At 40.7% G+C, this 26,843-nt stretch overlaps 1 protein-coding gene across 10 annotated transcripts in view; it reads right to left on the bottom strand.

The window, feature by feature from the left end:
* Window positions 1-25,310, bottom strand: part of Enox1 (ecto-NOX disulfide-thiol exchanger 1) — a 531,696-nt gene extending 506,386 nt beyond the window's left edge. For 4 of the 10 annotated variants that reach the window (XM_047554186.1, XM_047554187.1, XM_047554195.1 and 1 more), the window contains exon 1: window positions 25,066-25,186. The gene's annotated coding sequence lies outside the window, so the exon portion shown is untranslated. Of the gene's footprint in view, window positions 1-18,588; window positions 18,683-25,065 lie in introns of those variants that run through there. The other 6 variants (XM_047554196.1, XM_047554188.1, XM_047554192.1 and 3 more) reach the window with 6 other exon arrangements.
* Window positions 25,311-26,843: the final 1,533 nt, after the last annotated feature.

Below are 26,843 nucleotides of genomic sequence, written 5' to 3'. Positions count from 1 at the left end.
AAGATATATTATTAAACACACATCTCAAGAGTCATAGAATCCTGGAGGTAAATCAGAATTTAACCCCACAGAACTTTTTCAACCTCTCATGCTATGCTCAAACAATTTCTACCATGCTTCATACCATGCTTCATAGAAAATGTCTTCTGTTATTTTAAACCTTCAGTGATGGAGAAGCCACTATCTTGCTGAGTAAAATCTAACTTACACACTAAATCAGAGGCTATATTCTGAGACAGAGAAACATCTAATAAGCATTTTAAAAATAAAGGGTTAATGGTTTTTAAAGATGTGAACTTTTTTGTCAGCCTGGGAAGGTAAGTGATGCCTCCTCGGTATCTAGGTATAGGAAAAGCCTTAAGGTATTTACTTCTGGGTGGTGTCTTCATCTACCCAAGATACAGACAAGTGAGTTGTACCATATTTAGATACATCTATTCATCTATCCTTCATTCAACAAATGATTATTAGCATCATCTGTGTGTTAGCCACTGCACTGATTACACAGCTGTAAGTAGGAGTGACATAGTCTCTGCCTTCATAAACTTACATTCTATCAAGAGAGTTAAATAATGGTTTAATACCACAAATGAACAATGTTGTGGGCTACAAAGAAGTTATATAGATGCAGAAGCATTTATCCCCTGAAAAGTGATCATCCACGGTCTGACCTCTGCCCTACAATTATACATTAAGAAAACATGGCTCAAATATTTGTTTGACCATCTAAAAATGAAAATAAATCCTTAATTTATCTGCTATCATGCACAGAATATCCTGATCTGGTTAAGTGCACTTTCTAGATAGCTAGAGTGTATCATTCTTTGCTGAAATTCTATTAAAACTTCTAAAAAACAAGTCCTTCTAAAATGAGACCAATTATGCACTGCCCTGCACTGCTATAATAGACAAATGATTGTAATTTACACTATTTGCAGTGGCCCTGGTGATCACTGGAACCACGTATCCATGCCCCAAAAGACCAAATTCTCCTGAGGTACATGAAGGAACTGAGCTGTCTGTGCATGCCATAGCCTGCCATCTGTCCACACCCTCCCCCACCACTCCCTCCCACTCAGGGCACTCAGCAGCAGGTGCCCTCTACCCTCAACACCCCTAGCACTGTTGTCCTGAGGAACCACTGACTCTACTGACATTTGTCCACACTGCCTGCCCCTACCATCATTCCTGCCTTCTAACCCACTCTCTTCTGCTAAGTGTTACATATTTTATAAACTAGGGGGGGAATGAAAATAGTCTCAAGGGAACCCATGCATCAGGCACCACTATATATAAATTTAACATAAAAGACCCTTTGCTTAAATAAATTTCAAGGGCATAGGATTTGTGTAAAATATTTTCAGTGGGCCAAGAGGTACCATGCTTCCTTGACTTTACTTCCAAGTTAATAAATATCTCAAAGTGAAAACAAACACCACCTGTCTGGAAGTGAGCACTGCGTCCGTTATGAATATGCTTATAAAGAACTTTTCCCTAGAAATAGCTCAAACATTTGTACTGATTATTATCGCACTTTTTCCCCAAACTCTGGAGATATAAAAAAAGCAAGTATAATTATTAATATTTTTGAAACAGACTACCAAGATTCTGAGTCACAGAAAGAGACCTGAGGGTCATCCCACCTCTCTGCCTTTTTCTTTCTGGGAAATAACGCTTCCAGAGCAGAGATGCAGATAAGATATTTAATATTCCTCTCACGTACAGAGAAGTTGAGGCAAGAAAATTGAGTTCCTCAGAACTCAGATCTGTAAAAAATTTTAAAGTTGTTTTCAGCCCAATGGAAATGATCTTTATTTTGTGCAAAAACTCAAAAGAAAGTACATGAAATTTACAAGAAAAATACCCTCATCTTTCTACACCACCAGATTGACTGGTCACCTTTCCAACACCTGGAAATTACTTCCAATAAATGCAGAAACTCTCAGAGTACTATTCAAACAGTGAGGAAAACCACTCCATTCCATGAAAGTATACACAACTACTCACCTTCACAAAATGACTGCATTAGCCTGTTTCAAATACCAGCTCCCTGCCCACTGCCTCTGGCCGCCTCCTCACTTTGCTGCATTAGTCTGGATTGTTTTCAGATGGGTTTCATTCTGTTAGACGGCCTCTACTTGCTATTCAGCTACAGGTCCTGTGGCTCTTCTCTCCCCTCATTTCTGACTGCTGAATTACCCAGAATTCTTGGTATAGAGCATTTTAAAATGTTCACAATGTTCTTGCTACTTTAAGCAAAACCTGTTTCGCTTTCCAGTCTCAATTAGTAGACTACCACACACTTTCACAGGCAGGGAATTGGAAACAGCTTTCCAAGCAGGCGCAGTAGAAACAAAAATAATAAAAGAAAGTACAGGCGCGAGTCTCTGCCCTTCTCTAGGTCAACTGCCTCCTCCTGCAAACCTAATTAATGCACATCCTCCTTTTTTACTTTTTCTACACCATATGTCCAATAAGCTGGACTTATTGGTGCAAGTAGAAGGATAACATTTAATGTGCATGGGAGTATCCGAGATGGATACAACTGCTGAGATATGTCTTCAGGGATAGCTCAGTGTTGGCAAAAGTCTGAAGAATTCATCCGGCAACATCTCGATTGAGAAACTCATAAATTAAAGCAGCTCAGGGGCAATTTAAACTTCTTACCAAGTCCATCTCTCCTCCTACAGTATGCTCTCTGTTCAGAGTGCTAGAATAAATAAATATAAGCTACAAATGTAGCCACTTCCATGTCCTCCACACACACCTCCTCTTCCAATTCTTATTACTCCCTAAACTGTCAACAAACTAGGGTTGAGAAGAAAGAGGAAACTGTATGCTGGTTAGGGGCTATTATTTATCCTACAGCTCACTTTATCTGCTTGCTTCACTTTATCAGATTCAAGTTTCCTTCTGATTAACTTCCTCACCTGTTTAATCATGGTACAAAATTTGAATTTAAGATTGTCCCTATATGTCTTTAGAGTAGTAGCAGTAGTAAACATTGACTTGTCAGAACACAATACAGAAAGTACAACATAACTTGGATCTCTTGCCTCCCACACATGTGAGCCAGAAGTATCCACTTTCACCAGATGGAAGCCAGCACTCTGGGACAAGCATCAGGTGGAATCCTGCATTCCTAAAGAGGCACTGTTGATAGCAACGGTGGGAATTGGGCAAGAGGTTTGCTCTTCCTAATTACAATGCAAACAATGCTTATTCTACCTAAAGTCAAAAGATATTTTAAGGGAACAAAAGTTTAACATTATATGAAGCCTGTGAAGTAGGATGTGTAATATTTATGGAATATTTATATTTGTGTTAATTTAATTAGGAAGGGTGTCAAAGTGATTCAGTCAATTCTCAATGATCCCCACTAATGGAACTGATCAACACAACAGATAGCCTAAATGGCTAACTAGTTTAAATACAGCTAATAAATCCCTCTCTTTATTATTGGTACATGTACACTGAATCTTATTCAGGTTTAATAAAATTCATTTCAGAGCAGTTGCTTCTTGTCTAGACCTCTTATTTTTCACCCAAGAAAGTCAGGTTTAAATGTTTAAGGGACAGTTGTTAAATGGAAGAATTGTGTCTTGTCGTTAGTCCATTTGGGCTGCTATAACAGAATAACATAGATTACATGGTTTATAAACAAATCAGAAATTGATTCTACCATCTAGTCCTAGAGGGTAGGAAGTCTAAGATCAAGTTGCCTGTAGATTCAGTGTCTGGCAAGGGTTTGCTTTCTGTCATTGCATCCTCACTTAGTGGAGGGGGAGAGGGAACTCTCCTGGGTCTCTTATAAAAGTACTAACACCAGTCATGAGGCCTCTGCCCTTATGCCCTAACCACCTCTCAAAGGTTTCCACTCCCTAATGCCATAACCTTGAGGATTAGGATTTAAACATGAATTTGGGAAGGACACAAACATTCAACCAATATCATGAAGTGGAGTCTTGACTATTCAAAGAAGTCTGAAAACCAATGAGCCTCCTCAGTGTCTCTCCTCCCCAGACCAATCCTTAGTTCAGCTCTCTATTCTTATCCACTTCCCAAAGTACCAGTAACAAACACCTGTGGAGTGCCTCCAGCATGCAGTCTCAGATGAATTTGATGCTCCAACTTAAACAGAATGTAATGTCTTATCTTTCCAAGGCAGTTGATTGACATCTTCCCTGAGGATGTAAGCAACTAGAAGTTTTGATTTAAAAAAATTATTGAAACTTTTGCTAGCCTAATATAAGCAAATCTTTTTTTAGATCGATAATGTAAGTGGAACAACATAACAAAAATGAAATGTGAACACTATCTAGAAAGTTATATGGATCATCACAGATATGTAAGACTCAGGGTGTATCTTAAACATACATGAATTTGTTCTGTATCTGAGGAATTCCAAAGGAAATTCCACAGCTTTTCACAACATGGTCTGGTGGCACATTTTAATGTGGACCTCCTTCACTGCCACCATAAAAACACCTATTTAAAACCTGCCAACTGCAGCTTAATAGGCATAGTGTTTATTCTAATTTTGCCAAAATGAAGTCATTGAAGATATAAACAGGGAATACAGTGCCTCTTTAGTATCACCCAGTATACAGTTGAGGAAAACATTCTCAATACCTACCTCACTTCATCCCAGCCACAACCCTGAAACAGCTACAAAAACATTTCAAACATAAAAAACTAAAGTGATTGGAAGAGTTAGAAAAATCCGTAAGATGTTCATGAAAGAAAACACTGCTTCAACCGAGGGCCTTATATTCCACAATCAAACATCCTCATAAATGCAGCTGAGAAATGAGCGCACTTGTAACAGCACAACCCAGAGTCAGGATAATTACAATAGAAACACTTTATTTCGAATCATGAAACGAGTTACACTTGATCTTCTTGTTAGCAGGGCTGTGCAGACAGCAACATTTACTGTGAAATGTAAGGGCAGATAACAGCTGATTTGAAAGGGGATTGTGTAAATCTAGTTAAATAGCAACTTTAGAAGATTATTTTCAATTATGGAGATAACATCATGGCTCTCAGAAAAAAAATGGAAAGGTTTGTTCCTTACACCACATACAGTGTACAAAATCTAACAAAACCTGCCTGCTTTTAAGCGAGAGTATCAGCTAACAGTTAACAAGCCTCACCCTCCACTTTACCCTTTTTAAGATGTTTCCAATTATTTCTAGCACTTACTCATATATATGAACAAAAAAAGTCATTTTCAATAGGAGAAATAGCTTAAAGACACCATCTCCTTCAAAATAATTACTAAAACTTACATATTCCCAAGTAACAAAAAGGACATAACCTGTGAGACCTCAAAAGTAGGTAGGTCATGCAGTAAGAATAGACCTTCTTGTGGTTGATCAAAATGGCATTTGCCTCACCTGCCAGAAAACACCTAGCTGAGAACATCAGGGCCTCAGCCCCTAACAAATGCACAGGAACACACACAGCTCTGCACACTGACCAAACCACAAGCTGTACCTCTGGTTAAATGGAATAATCTTGTCAAATGAGATCCCTAGTTGTCACATGCTTCAACATGGCTTATATAGAAGGTACTAATGACATAGGTGGGGGGAACCTAAGTAACAAAGAACCTAGTGTAACGGAGAAACAACAAACTGGGAAGCAGTAAACCCTGTTCCTCCCCAACCTTGTCCTTCACAAGCTTTGTGACCTTCCAAGCCTCATCTCCTTGTACTCGCCACACATTCTCAATGCCACCATCACTGCGTGTTTCTCTCCCCAGATGTACTGTGTTCTTTGTGCCTCTGTGTCTCAGCTTGGAATGATCATCTTTACCTGGAAAGTTCCTCTGCAGCCAAGCTTCATTCTCTTCTCTGAGAAAAGCAGCCCAATTCCCAGGACAGAATTAATCTCCGCCCTTTTGTCACTCCTCAACTACTCTGCAACTTTGCTTCCTGAGATTGATCACTCAGTGTTGGTTATTACTCCATTTCCTTTTGTAGCCCACGTATTCCAAGGGGATGAGATCACCTCAGCTTTGTACATTTGGAGGTGCTGTAACATTAGGAAACACACAGTAAATGAGTATGAAGGATCAATCAATGAAGGAATGAAGGACAAACCAACTCCACCAAATTTCCATGTCACCACCTTTAAAACAGATAATTCACTCAGAAGTCATGTCGATCAAAAGGTGAGATGCAGCTTTTCACATTATTAGGTGTATATTTACACACATAATGATGATGATATGGATAGTGAAGTCAAAAAGTCACACGCCTGTAATCCCAGCAGCTCTGGAGGCTAAGGCAGGAGGATCTCAAGTTCAGAGCAGTGTCAGCAACTTAGTGAGGTCTTAAGAAACTTAGTGAAAACCTGTCTCTAAATAAAATATAAAAAAGGGCTGGGACTGTGGCTCAGAGGTCAATCCCTGATACCACCATAAAAAAAAAAGTCACAATGGAGTCTGATGTCTTCACACATGGCAAAAGAGTCATTATCATCTGCCTACATTTAACTCAATTTCAGTATTTTCTTTTTTCCTTTTTTTGTCAGAAAGATAAATTTAAAATCTGGCAGAAAGGAGGCACTTCACTGTCCAACAGGTGAAGTGACACTAAAACTAGATATCTTAAAAATCAGAAATTCATTAAAGTCACTTTACACATATGCTTCTCTATTAATTAGCTATTTTTTCCTACTTGGCCATGTAGTTATATACAGATTGTATTCTGTGACATACATGGGACCCTGAAACTTCTACCCCCATCTTGCTGCCTCAAAACATACTAAAAGCAAAACTCTTTTCTGGAAGAACAGGCCCATGATGCACTAAATTGTTGAGGCTTCTTTTTGAAAGAAAAAGATAACAGGGATTTTGAAGGCCCACTACGTGGTGATAATGATCTCATATTTCAGCTATAGGTAACACAAGACTACATGTTAATATTTCTCTCCGAATATGTCAGTTCTTTCCAACCAAAAGGTTCTCTTGTTACAGAGAGAGGATCCTCTCATTTGATGAAGACTATCCTATAACAATAAGTCCTAAAGCAGTTTCATTTGCACAGAAGCACAGCATCCTAGCCCTGCCCTAAAGCCAGAGCACTATGACCATCTTAGGTGCTGGGACAAAGGGGCAGTATGCGGCTGTAGCTCATTTGGCACACTGATGTCTGAAAACACACTAATAAGGGAACAGTTGTGAGCTCAAATTTCATGATTATTTTAACTTAAAAAAAATAACTAAATCTGTGTTTCAGTCCCAATGTTCCCATTGCTCAGAAGAACAAAAGAGACTTACTTTATAAACTTGTAGACATAAACAAGTTGTGGCCAAAAACCCTGCAAGAGTTAAACTAACCTGATCAGCAGAAAGGATGGGAACTTAAGAGTTCTCTCTAGGATGAAAAGGATGCCCCAGCTGTGAGTTATCATAGCTAGTTGGCCCGTCATCTGCCCAGTTGCAGCTGTATCCAACTCTCAGCTCACCCAAAGAGTTTCACGCTCTCATGGTGCCAAAATGAATGTCTCTCTTAAAAAAAAAAAAAAAAAAAAGTCCAATTGAAAATAACTCTCTAATCTGCATCCTTTCAATAGAACTGAAGTGCACTTCACCAACAGAGCACAGGCATCTTGAATTAGCAGAGAACTATTTTTAACACATGAAGGATAAGATATGAAATTAGTTTCACAGGGAATGAGAACCTTGGAGATTATTTACTTTGCCTTAATTACTCTGACTCACCATTAATTTAACTTTCCTAAGGTACTAAATATTTCACGCTAAGATTTTGAGACTAAAGAGACATGGGCACAAATTCGGAGCACTGGAAGTTTGCAGCAGCATCTTCAACACTGAGACATGGATGCCCCCGCTGGGTCACCCATGGATACACTGCTCAGTGACATGTCCAGTTCCTGTTTCTGTATTGTTTTTCACCTTGGAACCCAAAGCTCTGTCCTGATGTATGCAGAAAGCCAAACTTTATTCAGCTTCTGTTTTACTCCTCAGTCTATAACATCACCAGTGTTCACAGCTACTGCTAGCAACTGCTAAATAGGACAGGCAGCAACTACCTCAGGCCAAGGTGAGAAAAGTTTAGACGGCACATTAAAAGAAAGTTTCTAATAACCAGTGCAACTGGGCAAGGGTTGATTCCCAATAAAACAGCCTTTGGAGATACTATAGCAAATATTCTGTAACAGGTTCATTAGAGCATCAGTGAGAAAGAATGCACTCAACTCCCACCAAAGCATTCTCAGTGAGTAGGGTCAGCCATGTACAGCTGGGCATTTGCCAAAGCCCTGTACTTTCCCGGGTGGCTCTTCATCAGTTTTCCACTGGCAGACACCACACACACAGCAGTATGAGGCAGCCGACGAGAGCCTGAGGAGAGCAATACACTTGCTGCCAGATGCAATGTGAGACTAAGACCACTCATCTGTCAGTGCCCGCCAGCTCCACCAGGCATTCAGCAATTAGAGAAGGGGAGTAGGGACAAGGACTAAGAGAGCTGGGCCTTTCTGGTCCATGCTCACCAAAAACTCTTCCATGTGCTAAATGTCAGAGGAATGGGACCTGTGTTATGTAACTACACTCTATCTAGTAAGGTTAAATTATTTTTCTCCACTGAGTCCTCTATACCCTAATGTTCTCTTTTTTTAATATACATGTATTTCACTCTGATCAAGTGGTGCTTCTATTTGTAAGTTGTCCTTTTTTCCCCTTTTTGATTAGGTTATGGTTTGACTTAACTGAACCATACCTTTGATTCTGAACTCAAGTAAACACAGCCAACAAGTTCAGACATCTCCAAATATCCACTTACTTCATATTTTATAATCAAACTTTCTTTCATGAACTTACGCTTCCATGATAAACATTTCTTGTTTAATAATAATTATTAGTATTTCTTTAGCATATTTATAGCTTTAGAACATATGCACATATACCATATCATTTATCTTGACTACTTGTACTACTTGGCTTCTTTCCACTTGTCTCATGCTCATGAAAACTCCCAACTTGCCAAGTCATTTCCATGGGAAATCCTGTTCCCTTTGCCACTTTTGATCCAACTTCCTTGTTTTCTAAGTTGCACAATTTTTTCTGAGTCATTTATACTTTAGTAATTTTTATCATTTGCAATGATAAAAGGTAGATTTCTTCAAAGCCATATTTCAATTTCAATACTCAACACTGATTGCTTCTTTTGCATTATCAGTTAAAATAAAGCAAGTTGCTATAATAATTTCTATTTTAAGAGAGGAGCATCATGGAACACAACACAATAGAAAAAAGGATTCAAGATTCTTGCTTAAGTGGACAAATTGTGTTTTCCTCTTATTGGCATAAAGAATTGTCATGAGGATTAAAGAGGATAGTATATGCCACTATGCCTGAAAATACTCAAAAGGTGTTAATAACTTCGACCTTCTTCAGGTTTTCAAATGCACTTATTCACATTAATAAAGGTTACCCTGGCAAAAAGTACCTTTGCATTTGGTCCCTGAAAGTGTATCACCCCAAAAGCATTCCCATTCACTGCCTCAAAAGGATGACCAATGCACCCACTGCCCTGCCATTCCAGAAATCACTGATTTCTAAGTTAATCTTTTTCCAACAAATTCAACTGCAGAAAATATACAGTTGAAAGCACAGAGTAAATGCATGAATGGTCATCAGCTTCCAGGACTTCCAATATGCCTCACTGGTCTTTGCCTCATACATTGCAATGAGGAAAGAGGTAGAGAGTAACACAGCGACTGCAGAACCAGCATGTGCTAATGAGCAGATTCAGATGGTTGACAGTCAGAGGCTCCCAACTAGTTAGGTTCTCAAATAGTCAATCTCTGGGCCATCACTCACCAAGCACTAGGCTTGCAACAGGTAGAGCACATTCCACTCCATCCTTCCCTCCTTGCCTTCCTGGTGAAGCAGTTTAACACCACTGAAGCTTTGATTTACCTCACATGATGTCACTTCAAATTTGTCTTGCTTAGAGAAATTGTGACACCTGAGATTCTGCTTTAATTCTGAAGTCTCCTCTTAAAGAGTCAGAGGCTTAAAAGAAAAACTCCCAACAGGCAGTTGAGGGATATCAATGCATAATTGGCAAAAAACGTGGGGTGATAGCTTAGATGGCTTATGGCTATTAAAATATAAAATGGGTATACCTTTTGATCCAGCAATTTCTCTAATAAGAATTTACCCAAATGAGATAACCACCCAAGTGTAAAATAGTGTACATATGAGTATGCTTAGAGCAGCAATGACTTTTAGAATGAAAAATTGGAAACAAATGTCTATCAGTAAAACTAGAGAGAACTTTTAATAGACACCATTAGCTGCCTACTCAGCAAGGCGTTTCCCCTTTTTTTCTAACAGAACTCTTGAGTTTCCAATTTGTGAAGTCTGGATGGGATTAACATAAATTTGCTCCCAAATCTAAAGCAATCAGAAAATGGCTTTCTCATGGCTGTTGTGTTGGCTTTTTGTCAATGTAACAAATGTCTGAGAAAATCAACTCATAAGGAGGAAAAGTTTATTGTGGCTCATGGTTTAAGAGGGTCAAGTCGATGGTCAATTGGCCCCATTGATTTTGGGCCTGTGATGAGACAGTACATCATGACAGGAGCACAAGGTAGAAGGGATTGCTTACCTCACAGAGGCCAGGAAGTGAAGAGGGAGGAAGAAGAGGGGCCAGCGTCCTAATATCCCCTCCAAGGGCACATCTCAAGGAACTTCCTTTCAGTAGGCCCACCTCCTAAAAGTTCCACCACCTCCCAACAGTGCCATGGGCTGGGGACCCAGTATTCAACACTCTGAGGGCTATTCAAGATCCAAATTATAGCAGCTGTATTTATATATATATAATGCCAGCATGCCCCAGATATTGTTTTTCTTACAATGAAAGGCATCCAATAGAAGTACGCAGTCATTAAATATATATTTTTAACTGACATGAAAAGATGGCTACATGTTATCAGATTAAAGAATTCACTTATTTAGAATTTTATCTGTACTGAGTGCTTATATGTGAATTCACACACACACACACATATACACATGTGTACATATCCATATACACAGAGAGACTCAGAGGTATGCCTAGAAGAATTTCACTACAATATCTCTAGTTATCTCTAGTAGGATATCTGAGGAATGTTACTTTCCTTTTTGTATTTTTCTATAGTGTTTGATCTTTTACAATAACATGAATTTTTGTAGGGTATGAGAAATTAAGCTTAAAAAAACTGGCTAGTTACTGATTCTGCTTTTATTGTAAAATAAGTCGACAGTTTTGCCTGAAAACCCTCTCCAAACTTAAGTGTTCCAGAGAGGAAAAAGTAAAAGAAACTAGCCAGGCTCAAAATATTATTTCATTATAAAATTCCATGATGAAGGAACAAAACCACGTTCAGATCTGAATTTATACATGCTGAAAAAGAAACACAGCCAGGGGTGTCTAAGCATCTTTCTAGAGGAGTGGAAATAACATTAATCAAAATGAAACATCTTACAGAAGCGGAACACTTCGTATCCCAAAAGAGAGAGACTCCACTTTGAGGGAGGGAAAGGCAGTCAGAACAATGACATGGTGGCAGACGGAGGGACTATGGAGGCCACTGAAAGAGTGTCTGGTTTTGAGTCATTATGTCCAGTACAGACAGATGGCTTATTCTGACTGCTGCTGGATATCCACACCCTTCCTTGCATAAATCCCAGGACCTAACTAACCCTCAGTAGCAGTCTTATAAATCTAGGCACTTTAAGCCCTCCCAACGTATTGTTTGAAGCAAACTAGAAGACTAAATGTTCTTTGTGACCTCTTTCAGTTCTAAAATTACCATGCAGTTATATACATTATATAAATTGTTGGGGGAGAGGTGATCACTTAAAGAGATTTCTAAACACTGCTGGGTCAGTGGCATCTGAGTGCTCTGGACTCAGGCTAGAAGTCACAGATCTGAGAGGCAGCACCAAGTTAGGAAAATGGACTAAAGGCAAACAGAAAACAGACGTTAAAGATAAAAATCTTGATTTATTTATTGGTGACTTTTACTCCAGCTTGTAGGATCTCCAAAAAGAATATCTAAGAAACTCTGGCATCTCATATTAGTTTATCAGTATGAACATCTCTGTAGAGTAATAGGAACTTTATAGATCTTCAGGTAACTGAAATTTTTTTTAACTTGCTTCACAAGTTAATTTCCAGCAGTTATTTGTTTCTTTGACAATAAATTATTGTACTGTGCTTACATTATAATTCATGATAATGCCATTATTCACAGTCAGTCACCATTTAATTCTAGGAGAGTCATAGTACTTGAAGAATGAATCAAAAATAAACACCACCTATCAAATTGTCAATACTTTATATTTGGCTTTGGGATCAAGTTAAAGATGCATCCACAATAAGCATCTCTCCCACTCAAGATTCTAAGCATGCATATAGTCATGCACATGTCTATTCTGGGTCTACTAATTCACTTTCACCTAGATGGACTGTTACCAACCTTTGATCTTAAAGGATATCAGAATGCAAAAGAAGACCATAATGAATTTCTCAAACCTCAGTTCCAATGGGAATCCTTTAGAAACCAGGCTCTGTCCTTGTGTATCAGTAGCCTGAGGTAGACCCAAGCAGTTACACTTTCAACAAACATTCTAGACAGATCTGAATTGGGTATTAGATCACGCTTTGGGAAACAGTGACATAGACAATTACAAGGTGACTTAAGTCACTTACAGATAATCAAACTGAATCATATAATTTGGATCATTCTCCTCATCTCCATATCTCCAGTCACTATTCCTGTTGCTTATTTAGGAAGCCACTACCATCTACCCCTGGACTTGACAATAATGTCCAAGTTGGTTCTCTTGCTTCCATTCTTGCCATTGCCAACCCTTTCTCAAGAAACTTTCCACAAAGGTAAGTCACTTAAAATCCTTCAGAGACTCTTAATCAGCATAGCGTTTTAATCTGAGAGAATGAAATGTTTTAGAATAGATACAGATGGTACTTGTACAACCATGTGAATGCACTAAATGCCACTGAATTGTTCATTTAAATGGTTCCTTTTATGTTATATGAATTTCACCTCCATATAAAAAAAGGAAAACAAAAACCTTCCAATAGCTCCCCACAGATCCAAAGTCTACAGCATGGCCTACTAGTTCTGGCATAACCAAGCCCTAACCTACATCTCAACAGTCTTGTTCCCAGCCACTGTCTGCCCTCACTCTCTGCTTTCCAGCAGCACTAGCCAGTTTTCAGTTTCAAAAGCCAAACTCTATCTGGCCATCACACATGGGATTCCCCACCTGGATAACACCATTCTTCATGCACTAATTTGTAAATTACTTTCCCATTCAAGGTCCCTGACCCTCTCACCCTCACTGTGCCCCTTCAGAAAAATGTGTTCTTTTCCAAGTATTTATCATCGGTTTCAATTGTATAATTATTTTTTCACTTATTTGTCTAATGTCCTTTCCAGTAAACTGTGGACTCCCAGTAAGACAGAAATAATGATTATTTTGCTCACCACTGTATTCCCTGCACCTAGTATGAACTTAGCACAATAAATACGTATTCGTTCATCAAATTGAACATTTAGCATGAATTTAGCATCCAAAAAAAAACATTAAATCTCTACTACAAAATAAGTGTTAAGGTAGGTCACAATATTATATGAGACCTAAAATACACATCAAAAATAATCCCTTAATAACTGGATGAGAAAAAAATCCGACAGGCTGTTTATAGAGTCTACCTCAGTGAATGCACAGAAAACAGCTCTTTAACTTTAAAAGCACCTGCTTTGTGTTACTTGACAAAATAAAGTCCCCAATGATCAAGAAAGTTCCACTTAAAAGCTCTCTCCTCATGCCACTGCACATTACTGAGTAATAAGGAAAGAAGCAGTGTACTCTACAGAAAGATGCAATATTGAAAAAGGTAAAAGACCAGGCTTCCAAAGGACCTCACAAGAAACTGTCAGTTGTTCTTACAGACACACAGACAGGACTTTGAAGAAAAGTGCATAGAGTACTACGAGGATAAAGAAGACCCTGAATTCAGTTCTGAGAGATACAGGGGAAAGAGCAGAGAAATGCACGTAAGAGAAAGTGTAATTGGTGTTTTGTTACTAAACAAACTGTTCTTTGGTGATTATAGTTGTGTGATTTATTTTTTTTCCAATCTTGTGTTTGTATTAACTAGAACCCTAATTTTTCCATGAACCTGAAGTGTGTCTTAATTACTTGCCTTGAAGCTTATGCCCATTTAAAATAAGCTTATTTCTTTTCCATTGTCAGCTCACCCAGAGCTGCCTAATCCACAATTCTCCAGTCCGGCACTCACCACTTCTTATCATTATGGAGAGCAAAGACAATCAAGCAGCCCTACAAGCAGGTTCCTAAAAGATCCATTTGTTCATAACTGTGTTCACCAGCCCACAAACAGTCCCCAGCCTTGTTTCCACTGCAAGGATAGGAAAACACATTTATTACCCATGCCACGGGCTATTTTTCAAAACTTAAATTCTTCTTTTGCCAAAGCTTTTAATTTTCCCAGGTGCCAGATCTATAGAGCTGGTGGTGATTTGCATAGCTATTAATTTTAAAAACATCCCCATGTGTGCTACAACACCTAAATGTACTGCTTCTGGCATCGGCATGGAGCACCTCGGCTGGTTCATGGGCTCTTCTGAACATCTCTGTGGAAGATACCTCTTTTTCTTGACAGAGGCTCCAGCTTCCAACTCTCTGGGCTTGGCTAGGAACCCCTGGGAGAAGGGTCAAAGCTGCTACAGAACCAATATGGTAGCAACCAAGAAGACTGCTTTCTAGCAGTAAGAGGAGTCTGAATAGTCATTGTACTATCCCACCACCATGTCGACGAACTCCAAGTTGCTCTTTTGTGGCCCTTTCTTAAAGCCACGTGTGTGACCACCATGGCAGCCCCAGCTTGAGAACTGTTCCCTTCTTATGAGGTGTTCTTGTCAATATTCTTGCTATTGTTTTTGTTATAGAACCACATATACTTTTATAGGAGATGAAGTGGAGGAGTCTAACAATACATATAAAAAGCATGCTGATGCAGAAAAGTGAAGTACCAGCAAAACCGAACCCTCCTGTAGCAGAAGTATGACCTTAAGCTAAAGCACATCTGGGAGAGAGTCCTGACACCATTAGGTTAATATGTTAAGGATGTCACACATAGAGATGAAGTCGGTAAGAACAGCTGGCAGAAAATAAGATAGGGAAGGTTAGCAAATGAGAGGCTGAAGGATAAAATAGTGAAGACATTGGAAGGAGGTTGCCAAAAGGCCAAATAATGTTTGAAAAGGGAAGACTGATGCTAGGGAAAGAAGAGTCAGTAAAGGAAAGGAGATGTAGGTCCATCAGATTTACATCATTTCCATGCTTTGAGGAACTGGAGAATGACTAACTAGGAAAACAGAAATCTCTCTAATTATTTTCCAGGGAGGAAATTTAATCGAGAATTGGTTACTCAGGTGATGAAAGCACCACAAGCCCAACACCAGACAGTGAGGTGATCCAGAGATGGGTGAGAACAAGAAGTTCCACCTCTCCTAAAGAGAGGATAGCCACAGGTACTGCAGCCTTCTGGACCAAGGGCACCAGTGAGCAGCTGGAACCAAAGAAGGTCTGTGGGGCATGAGATATGCTACTGGAGGGATTCCTGCCACCCAAGAATGGCAAAGAAAAAAATATCCTGCTCTGCCCCTCTCCCTACTGTCTCCCACCAAGACCTCCCATGGGCCCAATACAGCAAGCCAAGATTTCCCAAGAAATGTGGGAAAGCAAGCTGCAGGAGTGAGCCCCATCTGATACAGTAGGGAGTGAGAAGGGTAAGGAAGGCTGCACCCAACATAAGAAGGAAGGAGAGAAATGCTGGTTCAAAGAAGAGGAGTTACAGTGAGCTTTCACATCAAGCTACTATTATAAAAGACAAACTTCAAAAGGTCTGTTTATTTCTCTGTAATAGTTACAGAGGAAGAAACAAAGGAGAAGCTCTACCCTGTGGAATAGCCCACTACCCTTCCTGCCATATTCAGGAGGCCCCTGATGCCATTCTGCAGAACCCCAGAATGGGGAAGTGTCAGGGGCTTTCTTCTATATTATTCATTCTTCTAGTTAAATTAGCCAGGACTAATGTAAACAGGTAAATGTTTTTAAATTCCAGAATGAAAACGAGTCTGACTTCTAAAAATTACACACACACACACACACACACACACACACGCACATATATTGCATGAAAGTAAATACATGCACATATAGGAATAAATATGTACAAGTAAAATTGGGGAAGTCTGAACAAGATTGATGGAGTGTATCAATGTCTGCATTCTGGTTAGGATACTGTACTACAGTTTTGCAAGATGTTATCTTTGTGGGAGCTGGAGAAAGCATATCGGATCTGTGTATTATTTTGTATAACTATATGCAAATCCATAATTTTCTCAAATTTATAAGTGTAATTTAAAAATATTGCAGGGTACAGTGGTGAACACCTATAATCCCAGCTACTTGGGAGGCTGAGGAAAGAATCACAAGCTCAAGGCCTCATCATTGGCAACTTGGCAAGAAACTGTCTCAAAATTTTTTTAAAAAGGGCTTGGGATGTAGCTCAGGGGTAGAGTGCCCCTGGGTTCAATCCCCTGGGTTCAATCCCCAGTGCCATGGGGAGTAGGGGGATTCACATATACACGCATAATTTCTGACATTAACAAGGCCTTTTCCTTCCCATTTTATTTCACCCAGAGTGTCCCTGGTCTTTCTTACATCCTCATGCTCAGCATTTTTACTGTCATGACTCTTTGTTCTCCCTGTTAATCACAGCCAAGGAAGTTCTTTGCTGACCCATTTTACAACTTCTTATAATTTGGTCCTTTTTGTCATTGAGTCAATGCTACTTTTCCAAAAATACGATGGTGTCAGGTTGCTTTTGTTTGATTATTCAGCCTTCACATTTCTGACTATAGACAGAATCTGAATATTAGTATTCATAATACTAATTAGAAGGCTGCCTTATCTCATTTCATATCATCTAACAAGCTTTAACTTGCTCATTTCATAATTAAGCGTTTAATTCAAAACAGTTCTCTTTATGGATTTACACTTTCTTTCTCTCACTTTCTTACCTCTTGATCTTCTTTAGGAACTTGTGGCTGAAGAACTGGCAGGAGAAAATGCAGTCCAAAGCCAAGAATTATGTCAGAATAAAAGGAAAAGACCCACCCCACCCCCAGCTACCACTCATTCACTTAGCTAAAACACAGGCTATCAGAGCAGCAGGGAAAACAATAGGCATAAGTGCACAGAGAGTCGTGCGAGGTCTTCCAGAAACTGATGGTGGATGGAAATCACTTCTGGGCCATGAGCAAAGGAGGAAAAATTACTATTCATCACAAAATGGACATGCATCACAGATACCTCTCCAGCTCTCCTATAAACTCCACAAATCCTTCCTGTAAAATGTAACTTTCTTCCTTTAATGATCTAATAGTGAATTATTTATATTCTTCAATTTATTTTTCCTTCTTTTATTTATGCTCCGAACTGTACAACTTAACTCTAGAAAGTCTGACTAAGATCATAGGCAAGAGAGGATTCACAGTCCTTCCAAGGGTGCCAAATCTAATGGGCACAACAAGGCAATGGGGCAGGGTGAAGAACTGGAAGCTCCTCTTGGGAATAGCAGTGAATTACCTGATCATATATCACTGGCCAGTTTTTCTAGACAGCATTCTACCAGAATCCATCTCAAATCCTTTCCTGCATCTCCTTCTCCAAGGATACCTTAGCTTAAGTGCTTACCTGGGCACTGACACTTCCTAGTTGGTCTCCATGCCCGACTCTTCCTCTGTGGATCCCTTCCCCACACATCTGCCAAGGTGATCTTTCTAAGTTCCAAATTCAATATGGAAATGCCCTCGTCCAAACTCTTCAGTAGCTCTCTCTCACCTAAGACTGGGTCTCCCAAACCCGACTCACTGTAAAAAGTAAAAGCAGACTCTGCCATTATCTCATGTTGAATTTCCCCAGAAGCAGACCTTGAGGCAGCATCAGACAGCAAGTTATTTACCTGGGAGGGAATCCTAGAAGCACTGGTAGAGAAGAGGAAAGGGTAACAGCCAGAAAGTACAGTTTGTCTAACAGACTGCCCTTTGGGTTACTAAGGCTGGGTTTCATGAGGGGGTTCTGGAATATGATGTAGATGGTACATCAGAGTTACTGCTCTCAAGAGTTAAGGATGCCAGGGTATTACTGAGCTGACTTCTGTCATGGCTGAGGTCAACTTCTGAGGTCATTATCTGTGTCGCACTACCAAGTGCTCCCACATGTGAGAGAAAAAGTTCTCAGGTAGAGAATAGGAAACGCCTGCAGACAAATTCTGTAGACATGTACTGGCATGTGGAATATCAGAGTTACAACTACAAAACTGACTGTGTTCGCTTCACCAGGCCACATACCTACAGATACAATTGGGTGCAATCTGGAAATCAGCACTGTTATGAGAACCTCATGGGATTCACAAACAAGTGGGTTTGAGAAAAGCTTACCAATTCCATTATTTAGTCCAAAATCTTTTTAGTAGACACTTCCTGGTCCTTCGTGCCTCTGTTCTGCAGGACATCTGACCCCATGCACAGTCACCTATCAAATCACAATGAATGTGTGTATTTCACTTTTATGCACTTTGCCTTCTCTTCTGTGAGCAGGATCTTTGTCTTAAAGAGTCTTTACAATTCCCAGAGTCAAACACACTACCGCTCATATAGGAAGTGCTCAATAAATGTTTGTTGAAGATCAAAAGGTTCCCTACAGGAAACAATCGCCCCTAATAAAATGTACAAATTCTTTCACTGTATATTTTTAAACAAATACCTGTTGAGCACCTATTACGTGCAAGACAATCAGGAATTCCTCCAGAAAAGTATAGGTTGAGTATTCTTTATCCAAATTGCTTGAAACCATCGGTGCTTTGAAATTTGGGTTTTGGAATATTTGTATACACATAATGAGATAACTTAGGGATGAGAACCAAGTATGAACATAAATTCACTTATGTTTCCTATATACCTTATACAATATTTGTTGTGATTTTTGACTGTGACTGTCATATGAGTTCAGGTATGGAATTTTGTACTCCCAGCATAATGTCAATGCTCAAAAAAATTTTTATTTTGTACTTCGCACTTTTGGATTCTCAGTCTGTAATTTAGCCTTTTATCAGTTCACATTTTAACAAAGATTTGCTGATGTTCATTTATGAACAAAGGCCTACAAAGGAGATAAATACCTAAGCAGTGGTGTAATGGTAAGAGGAACTGGAACCTACCTTATGACACCACCACTCTCTACTTACATCACAAATATGCTGCAGCAGGATAAAGATCTGTTTCAATGGCACTGAACACCTAGGATTGTAAACTTTTTCCAGTGACCAGAATTTTTGCACCCACTGTCCAGATATCAACTGCAGGCACTATCCCGTAGGTGCACAATGGCTTCCCAGGCTTTCTAGATGCTCAAGGTGTCCTATGCAAATAAGACCAAAGCAGAAGCTCTAGCCACTTGTGGTCCTTAAAGACTTCATCCGTGGCTTTTCTCCCAGTGTTTGGGATGTTAACCACAGCACCCTGGCCACATTCCAGTCTGGATAATTACACTGGGGCTAGCGAACTTCACCCTCCAGTGCCAGCTAAATAAAGTATTCCTTCAGACTTGATGCCATACCCTTTGTTATGCTGCTGTGGGCTATTAAAGTGCTATTCTATACTTGGGATGGCTGTATTTGTGAAAAATCAATAGCCCTGGTATAACTTTCCACACTGACAAGAAGTATATTCCAAAATACCACTGGCTAAGTTAGCTGTTTTGGCTTTTTTTAATACATTAACAATTAGAAAACTGTAGTAATTTCTTCTTCATTCTCTAAGCTTTATTTTTCACACAGATAAAGACTGAAATATTTGCCTCACTATACGAAAGGGATGGAAGGTGCATTAATTCCATAAAATATGTACTGTCTACCACATATCAGGCTCTACGGCAGGTATTAAAAGCGCTGTTCTAGGTGCCATGGGTTGGTAATACCGTCAGCATAAATGTGAACATTTTTACATAAGGAATAAATTTGATTCTTTGTACCACATTCTTTCCACCGCATTTCTGAAAACCTAACTACATTGTCTTTACTTTGAGTACTACCACATATAGATCTCCCAATAAAATACTATTTCTGTCCACCTCTAAAACAGGAGTCTGCAAGACCTTAAGCTCTATATGTGTTCGTGGGTGTGCACAGAAGCAAATGTATGTCTCAGAATGAGAAAATATAGTTTCCTAGCTAGACTGGAGGGTAGCAAATGGGATGCTGCTTATATATTTATTTGCTGGCGTGTTTTTAGCAATCATCTTATTTGGGATGGTGAGAGTTTACAGGTTATAATAGCTGAAGCTGACATAAAGAAATAGAAAACGTAAATATCTCTTGTTTAAAGCTTCTCTTTACTGCATGAAAAACACAACAAATCAAGTCCAATAGTATTCTATCATAACGATGAAAACAGCCAAAAGAAAAAAGTCTAAGTATTGTGTGTGTTTGTATCTACACATACATTACCTTACACAAGAAAATGGAAGAGGGAAGTTAACTAAATTTCAAGATTCCAGTGGATTAAATATATGAACTATTGAATATTTAACATCACACTATACAAATGAATACAGAAATGATTCTGATTTTTTTTAAATAACCTTGAAATTCACATTTATCTCAAAGGTTCCAAAACAAGTACTTGTCCTCAAGAGATTATACCCAGACAGTAGAAAATGTTTTGTGTTTTTGTTTTATAAAGTACAAAATTCACTTGAAATCTGCCAAATCATTATTCTGTTTGAAAAGCCTTCTAGGTACAGGAAGTTAATAGCAGCCTTCTAAAACTAGTTTAAACATGCTGTAAATCAATTTCTTCCCCTTCACAAATCTGCTAACGTGCATCTTTTCCGGTGAAATTGACTCTTCAATGGTACTGAAAACTGTCACTACATTGTTTCTACAATCAGTCCACTACAGGTTTTTCTACTTAAGGTGTTCTTTAAAGTTAAATGCTTACTTTTGTCATAAATAATAAACAACATAGTGCAGGTTCTTTAAAATAATGTAAGGAACCTCAAACGTATCACACATGCAATACACTATGCAAATGTGATCCAAGTTTGCCACCTAATTATTTGTTATCATTTTAGAGTTCAGAAACAATCTGCATTCTTACCTCTCTCAGAGACAGATGACTGGTTCTCTATCAACAGGCACCAGGCAGCCCCTCTGGCAAGGTGATGTGGACAATATTATGCAGCCACAGAGTCTGTTCCACCCACTTTAAAGAGCCCAAATCACCACACCAACAGTATGTCCTGTGTTACAGAACAGGAAACTACAAAGAGTGATGCATTAATTACCCATAAAATTTAAACTCTTGCAAGTGGACATTCTGACCAATATAATCTTCAATTTCATCTCTGTTAAAAAAATTCACCTAAAGAATAAGAGATTCTTAAAGATTATCCAAAGCTGTAAACAACTACCAAAGCAAGTATCTGGACTTTACTGTTTTGAGAGAGGTGGAAGTCATAAAACTTTCAGACTGAACTCAGAATATACTGTATACAAAGCATCTAAGACCACAATCTAGCCTAGTATGTCATATATCAAAATTGTACTTGCAAATATGACTGTACTTTCTAAGTATTCTTATTGTGATTTTGGTTACAAATTTATGTAAATAGAGAACAAGAAAGAATAATTCGGAGGGTGGGAACTGTCAAGTGTTCCACAGAAGAAGACACCCTGAAACCAGTTCTGTCACCAGGGTTGACTCACTGTGCCTCAGTGTCCTTTAAAATTAAAGGTTTGAGGCAGAGCATCAATCTCCACTTTCCTTTTAGCAGTAAAAGCCTGCTATCCATTTAGATATCACAGATAACTCAAGGTTTTTAAAATATCCTAAGAACACCTGAGGGCAGCAGAAAATGTGCTTATGGATGTCTAATGACTATAAAGGGAAGAATGAGAAGGGTCTAAATAATCCTTGCAATTTTGTATTTTTCAGTTTATACTAGGCTTAAGAGGACAATTGAAATTAGATGCTTCATTTCATCCCACAATAACAACATAATTTCTATTACAATAAAAAATTAATATTCTTCTTAAAACATAAAAAAAAAAGAAATAGCTTCACCTTACTGAAATGAAACTCAGATCTGTCTCATTTGGAGGGCTACAATGCCTGAGCTACAGAGTGAATATCAGGATGTGGAAGCAGCTGTCACTGCTTTGTTTTTCATTCACGGTAGGTGGTTGCCAGGCAACAAAATACTATTGTCTGTTTCCATGATCTATTGGCCAATTCTGGTGATAATGCTTTCTACAGTTTAAAACAGGGCCACCTTTTGGACAAGAAGAAATAAGCAAAAAATATCTAAGGATGACAATAACACGTATGAATACATGGAATGTACCCTAAAATTGTGTGTATAAATATATAACTATGTGCTGATATAAATACATACATTTTGCAGATATGCATATATGTAGGTATGATTATATACATTATTCTCTTATCTATAAACCCATCTAAATTTGTAGGCCCACAACTGGAATCCAAATCCCTGAGGGCAAATCAAGGCAGGAAGTAGAGAAAATACTTTCTCAACAATAGCAATTTTCCAATTTGTCAGATATATCAAATCCTGTTCCTTGAATATGAAGTCCTCCACTCAGAAAAGCAATTCTGCCTATTATATTATCATCATAAATAGAAAGTCTTTACCATCTACTTTGAAACCATCCAACATGTTAAACATCTTGTTTTACTTATGTGCTACCAATGTGTACAAAGATAATTCAAATAATGTTGCTGTTTATACCTAAGAATCTTAAAACTTTATTCATCTTTAAAAAAAAAAAAAAAACTAAATTTATCCCTGGAATAGCCTCATGTGATCCTCCTCCACTAGGTTTTGATATGAGTTCAGGGGGTAATAATAGTCATGCTATGTTACTTTTCCTATTTTACTTTCTTACAAATAAAATAACACACAGTGTACTCAATATAAAGTTGTCAACATTAACTTGTATCGTTGGTGTTTGTTTCGCACTGACAAGGCTTCTAAAGATAAGAATTACAATATTCTTAGATGAACAGACACAACATCAAAACAGCCTGAAGGAATTAAAGCTTGAAAATGCTAGAGGCAATCACACTTTGAAATGAAAAGAAATCGGTATCATTTATATGTATTTCTGCAAAGGCTAGAAATAATGCCAGAACAATCTGTATTTTACACAATGCTCACCCGTCTTCTCTCCCCATATTTCAAAAGCATTTAACTTAACTATTTAATGCATCCCTCTAGAGGGGCCTTTCACTTTATGAAATTCATTACCATTTGCAAATCTGTGTGTTACAAGAAACTGGAATAATCAATATCCCTTAGATGGATATACATTATTACTATAAAGTCGCCTATCAAAAGTGCAACGCTAGTAAAACAAAAGCAAAGAGTGTTAAGGAACGAAGTATTAGCCAGAATTACCACTTTTCCAGACAGCTGTCTTCAGCAGAACACACCCACCTCTTGGGAAACCCACATGGGTTTCTCCTTCAGTCTCACCCTACAAATGACCCACTTGCTTCTTCCTATGCTTCTTAAGCTCGCTCACCTGTGTCTCTCTTACTCCAAAAATCAATTTCCTTTTCCCTTTCTCCACCTCTTCAGATCCCTTAAGCACCCTTCATTACTTTCCCCAAACTATCAGACTCAAATCCGCGACTCAGAGTGCCATGAACCTCTTCATGTGCACTTGTTTGCCCGCATTCTCCTAGATCTGCTTTTAAAAATTGCTACACCGAACAATCTTAGTAAAAAGTAGGGTTACAGGCTAGTTTTTAAAAAAAATTATAGTAATGAAAGATCGAGGAAAAGAGTAAAGGAGAAAAGCTGGAGTGTATTTTGAGAGAAGGAGGCGGTCAAGCGGGTTATATACAGTGGGACTCAGGGATCCTACACAGCTGGGCATCCCCACCTGTGGACCCCACTTTCCCCATGTGCTCGCTGCGGGATGACAACCACAACACTCCAGAACCACCCCCCTAAAAGGAGGCGGGGTTACGCCTTCAACCAATCAGAAAATGCGATCCCCGGGTGTCCAACCTATGGGGTGGCCGTGGCTGTGCAGGGGGAGGACATGGGGTGGTCCGGGAGGGGCCGAGTCCGTGGGAGGCGTGCACGTGTCCAGAAAGGCGGGGAACCTGAGAGCATCCAGCTGCCAAGGTGCGTGCTCTGCACCCTGGGAGCCGCTAAGTCCAGCCGCCCAGTGCTTCCTTTGCCTCCGGCTGGGTCAGGCAGGGAACAGCTCCCTCCAAGGAAGACCTGTCCAAGGTGTCCAGTTCCCCGTGAGAGGGGATAGCCACCAATAACAGCAATAGTACCTAGCGCAGACCAAGCTGAGAGGAAAGTTTCCGGCCCGCACCAGAGCGGAGTCTGCCAAGGCAGGAAGGAGATGGGATGCAGGGAGGGATGGTGACAATCTGGAACGAAGAGGGCAGAGGGAGGGCTGCGGGAGCAGGACAGGGTCCCGGGTGCAGTGCCGGGGGCGGCGAGTGGCGGGGTGCGCTGTCCAAGGTGCAGGGGAGGTGGTTGCCGCGCGGCGGGCGCGAAGCCCGGAGCGGACACCGGCTAGCTGGCGGAGTAAGAAAGCAGAGAACAGCTGTCTGAGGGGCCGGTCACCCTGGTTCATAAAAGTGATGGAGATTGAACTGGGGTACAGCGGAGAAGGACGGGGAGGCGCCCCACAGTAGCCCCACGCTTTCACGCACCGCTCTTTACCAGCCTCACCTCTAGCTCCACTCCCCTCCCCCCTCGCCCACTCCCCTTCCAGCCTCGGCCCCAGCGCCCCGGCGGGGGCGGGACCAGGGAACCCCCGCTCCGAGCCCCGACGCCTCGAGGATGCTGCGGGCCGCGGAGCTTACCTGAGGCCGCGGTACGCGGAGCGAAGGCAGCCTGCCGCGCGAAGCCAAGCGCCGGGCGCGGCGCGGCTCCTCCTAGTCTCGGCGTCCTCCTCCTTCTCCGCTTCTCCCGGACTCTGTCCCGAACACGAAGCTGCCAGACGGGGCCAGGCTGCAGATGCCTTTCCCTCCGCCACCGCCGCTGCTGCTGCAGACAGAGGACGCCCCGTGGCGGCTGGAAGCCTGTGTGAGTAGCGGCGCCCGGGAGAGTGGGATCTGCTCAGGGGCGCTGGAGACTCCGCGGCTCGGGGCGCGCGGGCGTGCGCACGCGCGCCTGCCAGTGTGAGTGTGTGTGCGCGCGCGCGCCCACGGGGTGGGGGAGCCGCAAGGGGAGGGGGAAAGAGGCTGAGAGATGCTCGTAGGGACCGAGGCAAAATTCTTCGCCCCCGGAAATCCGTAAAGCCAGGGAAGGAGGATCGAACGCCCGTCTCGCCTGGAGAAGCTGCCCGCCGGGTGGCGACAGAGGAGGAGGAGAAGGCAGCGCAGCGCTCTGGGCTCGGGATCCGAGCCCGTATAAACCAAGTGGAGCGCGCAGCCACCGATGCGGCAGAAGTGGCGCCTGCAGCCCAAGATCACGTTAGCCCCCTCTAAGGAAGGGCTGAGGCCGCTTCCTCCTGTCACTGTCAAGGTCCGGACTTCTCGGCTGGACTCTGAGGGACAGAGATAGGGACCCCCGCAGTTGCCATGACGACCTTGAAGGCGCCGGGCCTGTTTAGGGATCGAGCCCGGAACCCGGACGCACGTGGCAGCCTCCAGGCTGTAGGCGGCGTGTGCGAGGCTGCAGGTCTGGGGTACGCAGAGGAATTTGGCTAGCGGAGACTACCGTCTGGCCTGGGCACAAAATGCGGGTTGGGGAGCTGAAGTTGGCTGGGTTATGGTTGCAACTACTCCTAAGTGGAATGTTGTCTTTTTGTTCTTCTTGGAGGCCAGTTCTACTGAAAGTTACCTACTTCCCTTATAATACTGCCGGCCTCTTTGTTAGGATTCCGCTGTGTAGGCATCCAGGCGGTGCCTCTTTCAAGTCAGGCTTCTCCAAGCACCCCTATTCCCTGGTCCATACAAGCCACATTGCAATACCTAGAAATAAAGATTGAAAGTATATTTGTCCTTTTTCCTAAAACATATGTCGTTCAGTGCTTGATTTAAAATTCGAGTAGATTTCTCTTCACCTATGTATTTCTTCAAGGGTGAAAAGGTCTGGGTAATACTTGAAATGTCCTTCCCGCCTCGAATCCTGGAGCAGGGATTGTGTTTTACATACTTTTGCATGCCCTCCAGTACTTAGCACAGTACCACTTACATTGTGTGTTTTCTATAACTGTTGAATGAATGGCATTGTTTTCTAGCTTCACATATCCCGAAGGCAAAAACTTGGATGCTGGGAAAGTCATTACCATCCCACTAGGCTTGCTTGATTTTAACTTATGCATTTCCCTGTGTGTGGCTTTTTTCCCCTCTGGCAGCTAGAGCCCCAGTGCAAAGAAAGAAGATAGAGAATATTGACCCATTGTGCACCCTTACCAAAGGATGCATGCAAAAGAACCCAATGGGATACTCTGAATGTGAGAAGGTTCGAGACTACTTTATTTAGGTCCTAGGGGAACAGAGCCTCTCAAAACATCGAAGTCACCATTCATTTGTAGTTTATGCAGTCCCTTCTAGAATAGATGATGGGAAAGGAGTTTTAACAGAAATGCATGTTTCTAATAGCTTGTCAGGTGCAAACTTTTCTTTTGTAAAGA

This window comes from Sciurus carolinensis, chromosome 5 (genome assembly GCF_902686445.1).
Source record: "Sciurus carolinensis chromosome 5, mSciCar1.2, whole genome shotgun sequence".
In the NCBI taxonomy this organism is placed as follows: Eukaryota; Metazoa; Chordata; class Mammalia; order Rodentia; family Sciuridae; genus Sciurus; species Sciurus carolinensis.
Note: the sequence above shows the minus strand (reverse complement) of the source record. Positions and strands in the feature narration are given on the sequence as shown.